Genomic DNA, 6,925 nt, shown 5'->3' with positions numbered 1-6,925 from the left:
TTTGTCCAGATAAGGAAAATGAGTTTGTGTATTTTGTTCCATAATTTTTCGCCTCCAGCTAAAATTAACTAAGCCGGAATTTCGTCTACAGCCGGAGATTTATGCTTCTTTAATTTCTTTATAGTGATTTCTACTTCTATTTGGTTAGGTTCAGGAATATGCAGTTCTGCGGTGTGTATTTTCCTTTCCCACGCACATTATTTTTGGCTGCGAGTTATGCAAAACGTCAAAGAAATCCTTCCGTCTATTTAGGATGCTGTCTGTATCAGTGAGAACTTTTCCGTCAGCTTTTTTTAATATATAAGCACGAGGTTAATAGCCTTTCTTTAATTCGTTGATCCCCTTATACATGTATCGAATGTGTTCATTTTTACTATTATCTTCGAGTTCAAAAAGATCGAAAAAGTGGACAATATTTTTGGAAAATTTAGAGAGAATTCATCAGCAAATGTTTATCACCAGTATTAAACCATTTGGACAAAGCTGACCACAAAAGGTTCTTAAACCCTTCAGCTATATATAACTCACTTTACTTTCTTAATTATCAGATTACATAATATTTTACAATTTTGCTCATTATACGTTGCACGAAGAATTGCATTTGTAAAAATTAATTAATTGAATAATAACTTCTCAACAATAATTTATACGTAAGACCTTCTGTGCGGATAGTTGGTTCAATTAGACCTAGTGAAAACCGCACCACAACGTGACCAACAGTTCTTGATACAATCACAAACATACCTACAAACATACATGCGTACATGCAGGTCAAACTAAGAACTTTTTTAGTCAGTTAAAAATAACTCAAAAACCCCTTCTTTGCAAGGGGAGAGAAGGTTCAATTGAATTATTTGAACCCTCCCCATTAGGATATACATTTCAATGTAAGTGAAACGACAAAGATCTGTAATGTCACCTCCTTCCGCCACTCCCATAACCTTCTCATCCCTTATAATAATGCGGGCTGAACTTCTATTTAAACGGAATCCGAATTGTCACCATTCATCTCGACGTCCCCGGAAACTATGGAATGGACTCTAATATCGCTCATTTTCAATTATTTCTTACAGATCAATACCTTCCCACGCTCACTTCCATAGCAACGAGGGATATATATTTTTTTAATCTTAAACAGCATTGGGATGTCACTATTAATCTCAACGAGTCCGAAAACTATCGATTGCATTCTAATATCAGTCATTTTGAGTTATTTGTACCGTCGATTCTTCCCATCCTCAGCCTCCCTCCAATGTCAATGAGGAATAAATTTGGACTTAAACGGCACACAGAACATAACTGTTTATTTCAGCGACATTGAAGATCATGCATTGGACCTTAATATTGATTATTTCACAGGCCTACTCCCCCTCACTTTTCTTACCGCCTCTCATACCAAAATCATAATGTAGTAGGTATATCATGACATTTTTGGGAGACTTAAGGGTGGTATCATTTTGTCATATATAATTTTAATTTGTCCAGCAGCTATTATGTAGAAACATGGATATTAAGCAAAAGTAATAGAAAAGCCCAGAAGCCTCAGAAATGTAGATATGAAAAAAAATGGAAAGAATTAGCTGGATCGAGCGTAAAATAAATAAATGGATGTTAGAAATAGTGTGCGAAAAATGAGAACTTGGGTGTAATGAAAAGAGGAAAAGGAACTGGAAGAAACATTGACTGAAAAGGAACTGTATTTTGAGGGAGGTGCTAGAAGGTATGGTAGCAAGGAAGAAAGGAAGAGGCAAAAGAGGCTACAGCTGATGGAAGATATTAGAATATATAAATCGCACTTGAAGATAAAAAAAGATGCTGAAAACTGTGGTACATGGAGGCTTGTCAGTTGCGACAAATAGCCTGTCAATAAGGCAGAATACTTATAATGATGATGATTGTAAATAAATGTGTACACTAGAAAGCACCAGTTTTACTACATCACACCCCGAAAGCTTCACACAAAGTGAACATAATTTGCATACATGCCCTTGACCAACAGTTAAAGACGTTTGCAAATCCGTACATGACCTTTTTTATACGGAGTTAGTATCATACATCTAAATTCTCCTCCGACGACGAATTGAAGAGTATGACGCTGCCCTTCCAAGGCACAAATAAATCATTTAAACTGGGCAACGATGGAAATAGGGAAATTGATGCACTGTAAAAGATCATTGTGTTATTTCAGCGAAATATCTATGTCTTAACACGATTGTGTTAAAATATAACACAAACAGGTGGTTAGAGCAACTCACTCTCCATTTTGAGTTGTGTGTCAAATGGCAGTAGTTGAAATGTCACACAACCTGTGTGTTAAATTAACACAAGTGTAAAATCTATAGTGTTGTTTTCTGCGTGATTGCCAAATATATTGGGCATCCAATTATAAAGGCTTATGTGCTGGAGCTACAGACAAACACAGTAGAAAGAAATACTTAATCAAATCCAGGTATTCGCAAAATTTCAACGTGAAAAACGCGCGATGTGTGTTCAATTGTTTTACATCATGTTTCTTGTCAACAGCGAGAAACAACACCGTATTACTATGTCACTTCTATACTGCACCAGTGCTCACTAGTCAAGAGCGGACATTGTATTTCAAAAATGGCCGAAACAAGTAGAAACATGATTGAGAGGCAAACACACTATAAGAATATAGGTACGAGTTTTTATCATTCTTGAACAAGATATTGGTGAAGGTTGAGTTCCGCACCATTAAGAAATACTTGACAATAAATGTTGGGGAGGACGACATAAAAGTTTATGAAGGTTTTCTAAATGAAGTATTCCGTAGTTTACTATGCTTATTTTAAAATTAGAATCTTCACTAATCATGAGCATGCTCACCACAAGCTTTTCCAACACAGAAAAGTGGTTACATTAACACCGCACACGGAGTTATTTCAACACCGAAATAGGCGTCATAGTAACACAGTAGAGTCGAACTAACACTAAAACGGTGTTAATCTGGTGTTCCGACCAAAATTTTAACACAGGGGGTGTTGAATTAACACCAAAATCGTATTACTTATACGGCTTTGACCTTGAATTATGACACAGATTGTGTGTTGAAAAATACGGACATGATGTTGACATAACACAGGGACTGTGTTATATTGATACTTGACATGGTGTAATATTAACACAAAATAATTAACACACTACACATTGTGTTACTTTCTTCGTGTTGGTGCAACACCGCCACAAGTAACACTCAACACTTTTCCCCACACTACCGACCCTGAAATGGTGTCGAATAAACACCGAAAATACTAACACAGATCCGAATTTAACACCGCTCAACACCGGTTGTGTGTTAAAAACGTAATACATCCCATGTGTTAATCGCCAACACCGCGGGGTCTGTGTTGAATTAATACCGTATAGTGGTAGTCATGCTGGAACCACTGCCCTGTGTTAAATTTGAGTTGAATTAACACAACCATTTTTTACTGTGTGTGTATATAGTGTGTAATACAAAATTAGAAAAGACCGAAAGTGAATAGTTTAATCTTTAATTACAGAACTTAGTCATCAGGTTTAAATTGCATAAAAGTAAAACGACACTGAAATTTAACAATATATTCAACCTCTTTTTCACTAAACATGGTTGGGGAAGAAAACGAGCAGCCCCGGCAGGGATGCTTCAGTGAGTTTTTTGGGGGAGAGATCAAAATGTGATTGAGGTGGGAAGTCTCCCTTATCATCCCGGTAATTTGCACTCTGGATACGTTGTCTTATAAAACTTGTATTTAAAACGATAAAACGGAATTAAAGGTATTAAAAAAAAACATAATTCGAATGCATTCATCCTCGACTTTAAGCAGTGGAAATGACTATAAACTTGAAAGAAATTATACACTATTTTACATCAAAATTATTACCAGGCTACGTATGGGTGGACTACTCTCCTCCTTTACCTATTACTAAACATAATAGGACATGGAACTAGGTTTCAACTTCAGTTCAGGAGCTTTTCCTGCCCATAGCAGATGGAGAAGTAGATAAAGAGGAATCTCTCCTGCAAGTAGCAGCTGGAAGCGGGTTAGGTTTTTTTCCCTGCCTGTAGCAGCTGGAGAAGACGACGAGAGGTTGACCAGTCAAAAGCCGACTGATGAAGAGATGTGTTCAGCAGCTCCTTTTATATCGGTGGCACTGGTGCTTCTCTTCGTATAACATGAAGTCATAGTAACGAGGCGTTGCCTATGTTTGTTGATGTTTATCAAGCACTTGGAGTTATCAATTAGATGAAGAAAATATTGCAAAATACTCTCGTATGATATTAATGTTTGATACATTAACTGCCATATGACTTAAATTATTAACTAACAATAATTTTAAACATGATACCTCGTGAGCTACTTAACATATAACACGTATCTTTACGTTGGTAACTACGTAGTGCCATACCAGAACCATACTGGAACATTTATGCAATTTAATTTGTGCTTCTCTGTAATTTGATTTGTGATCCAAACCCTGTAGTTGGATGTCGTAATTCACGAACATATAACAATAAAAACTATTAATCTTTTTGTTCTCGAAGTTTTTGATTTGTATTCTCGTAACAAAACACCGGGGTCTAAAGGATTTATTTTCTAGTGTGGGAGTCTATGTATTAAATGAAAATTAAATTAAGGACTAAAAGTTCTCGTATGAGAGTTTTAACGTCAGATAATACAAATTTGTTAACGTCTTATTAAAATTGGAATGGATTACCCAGGTCAAAAGACTGAAAAACTAATAAACGTCGCTGTGATATAGGGATCAGTGTACCATAATCATTAACATATCACTTCAGTATTCGCAAACATGAGAAATGATTTAAAAAATCAATAATAATAAAAAACAATAATAACAAAAACAATGTATTAAACAATGTACAAAGTCATTGCAATAATATTAAGAACAATTCGTAGTCCAAAGAAACACATTAACATGGATTTTCTGTTTTATTTCTATTGTTCCTTGTCTTTTTCTTCGTTTTCCACGTATCCGTACTGCAACATCTCTGAAAAAGAAACATCTCTTTAATATATGCTCAACAACATTGTAGGCTGACTGACATGCAAATATAGTCATTTGGGTATGATATATTAAGATTGTATATGCGCAATCGGAAATATATAAATATATATACAATATATAAATATATTGTAAACAAATTACTAATGATTATCATTATGTCGTGAATTTCAGGGATTTATTTTATGTAAAATAAGCGGGAGAAATGACATTTAAAATATTGGTAATAGGCATGAAAAGGCAAAGAAAACTGTTATTCTATTACTTAGAAATTTTACATCCCTTTTAGACGATTTGCACATTTATATTTAAAAGAAAAAAAAAACACAAAATGAAATAACTTTTTTTTTTTTTTTACAAGAAAAGAGCACAAAAACCTGTTACGTTCTAAAGCTCAAACATATTCAACGGGTTGGATTTTTAATTTTTTTTTTATGAATATGGATGTATACAACCATAAAATGCTTCATAAGTTATCGACATTCATACGTAATCACCTGTCAGAAAGAACAGTTTTTACAATAAAAAATGATATTCCAACATCAATTGAAGTAACTGGAATATAGGCCTATGTGAATAAAGCCATTGTAGATCGACTTATTTCAAGATTACACTTTTTATCATAAGGAACATCACGAATTTTCAAGAAACTTTCCTCCTTTCTCTAATTTCGTAATCGTTTCTGGCAACTTACTAAAAGACATTGGAATGAATCAAGATCATTGAATTCAGAAACACAGAAAAGTTTTTTTTAAAACAAAAACACAAAAATTTAAGCAGCATTCCTTACTGATAAATGTTCCATCAGAGTATGTATCATTTCAAGGTTGTTTGCATTATACATAGGAGATGAAATATGCGATCTGTGCCTTGTGACAATTGACTGTGGGGAAAGAAGAACGTCGGTGCAACCTCATGAAAATTCAGACATCACGAAAAATACTTCAAAAATACTATTTGGTATTTGAAATTAGTTTGTCTACTTTAGGATGCAACAGTATTGTCTTCGGCAATTCTACATATTCCAAGAACTAGACAGGTGAGATTAATCGTATTGGAGAAAAAAAAACTTTCGATCCTCTTGCAGCCTTCTTTACATATGGAGCTGAAACAGAAGGCACCATTGTGATGTGTTCTTTCTCGACAGAGTAAAAGAAGGGAATTTGCGAATGACTGTGCTATTGGTGAACCATTAGCTTTTTCGAGCTCTTCTATATCAAAAGAAATGTCAAGATTGAGAATGACTCCAAGGGTCCAAGATGACGTTCGTTACGTATCTACCTGTAGCATCTCTATTTTCATCTTTAACCCTTAAGAGATCCGGGGTATTTGGGCTATTTTTTAGACTTTCAGTCAAGCAGCTGCTGCATCGTCACTATTTATCCTAGGATCATGGTTCATACCTCATTCTCTTCAGAATGGACCTGGCTTTCAAATGATACCACTTGCATGCTCATACCATATACCAGGAGCGGGAAAAATTATGTCAAAAATGAAAATTACGGAGGGAATTTTTTTCTCGCACTTTGGGATCCCCCTGGAGCGACCCTGTGTGAACGTAGCCATCTAAAAAAATCTGATAAATAGTACGTGGTATACTGAATGTGTGTGTAAATTTCAAGTTTCTATCTTCAATACCAAGGGCGGGAGAAATTTTATCAGGAATTCCCACCATGCCCCAAATTACCGTAAAACACCATGATCTCAGGTAAAAAATTTCCTGAGACATCCCTAATTACCCTAGGGTCACGTTTCTCCCATCATTCTCTTCAGAATAGAACTGCCTTTCAGGCGGTATGACTCACGTGTCTCCATCATGTATCTAAGGCGGGAAAATGAGGAAAAACGGGATTTTTTGGGGTCTAAATATCCTTTTTTCAACTTTTAGCCCCTCTGTACC

This window comes from Thermobia domestica, chromosome 8, assembly GCF_964235325.1.
Source record: "Thermobia domestica chromosome 8, izTheDome1.hap1.1, whole genome shotgun sequence".
Taxonomy (NCBI): Eukaryota; Metazoa; Arthropoda; class Insecta; order Zygentoma; family Lepismatidae; genus Thermobia; species Thermobia domestica.
This window is presented reverse-complemented; position numbering follows the sequence as displayed.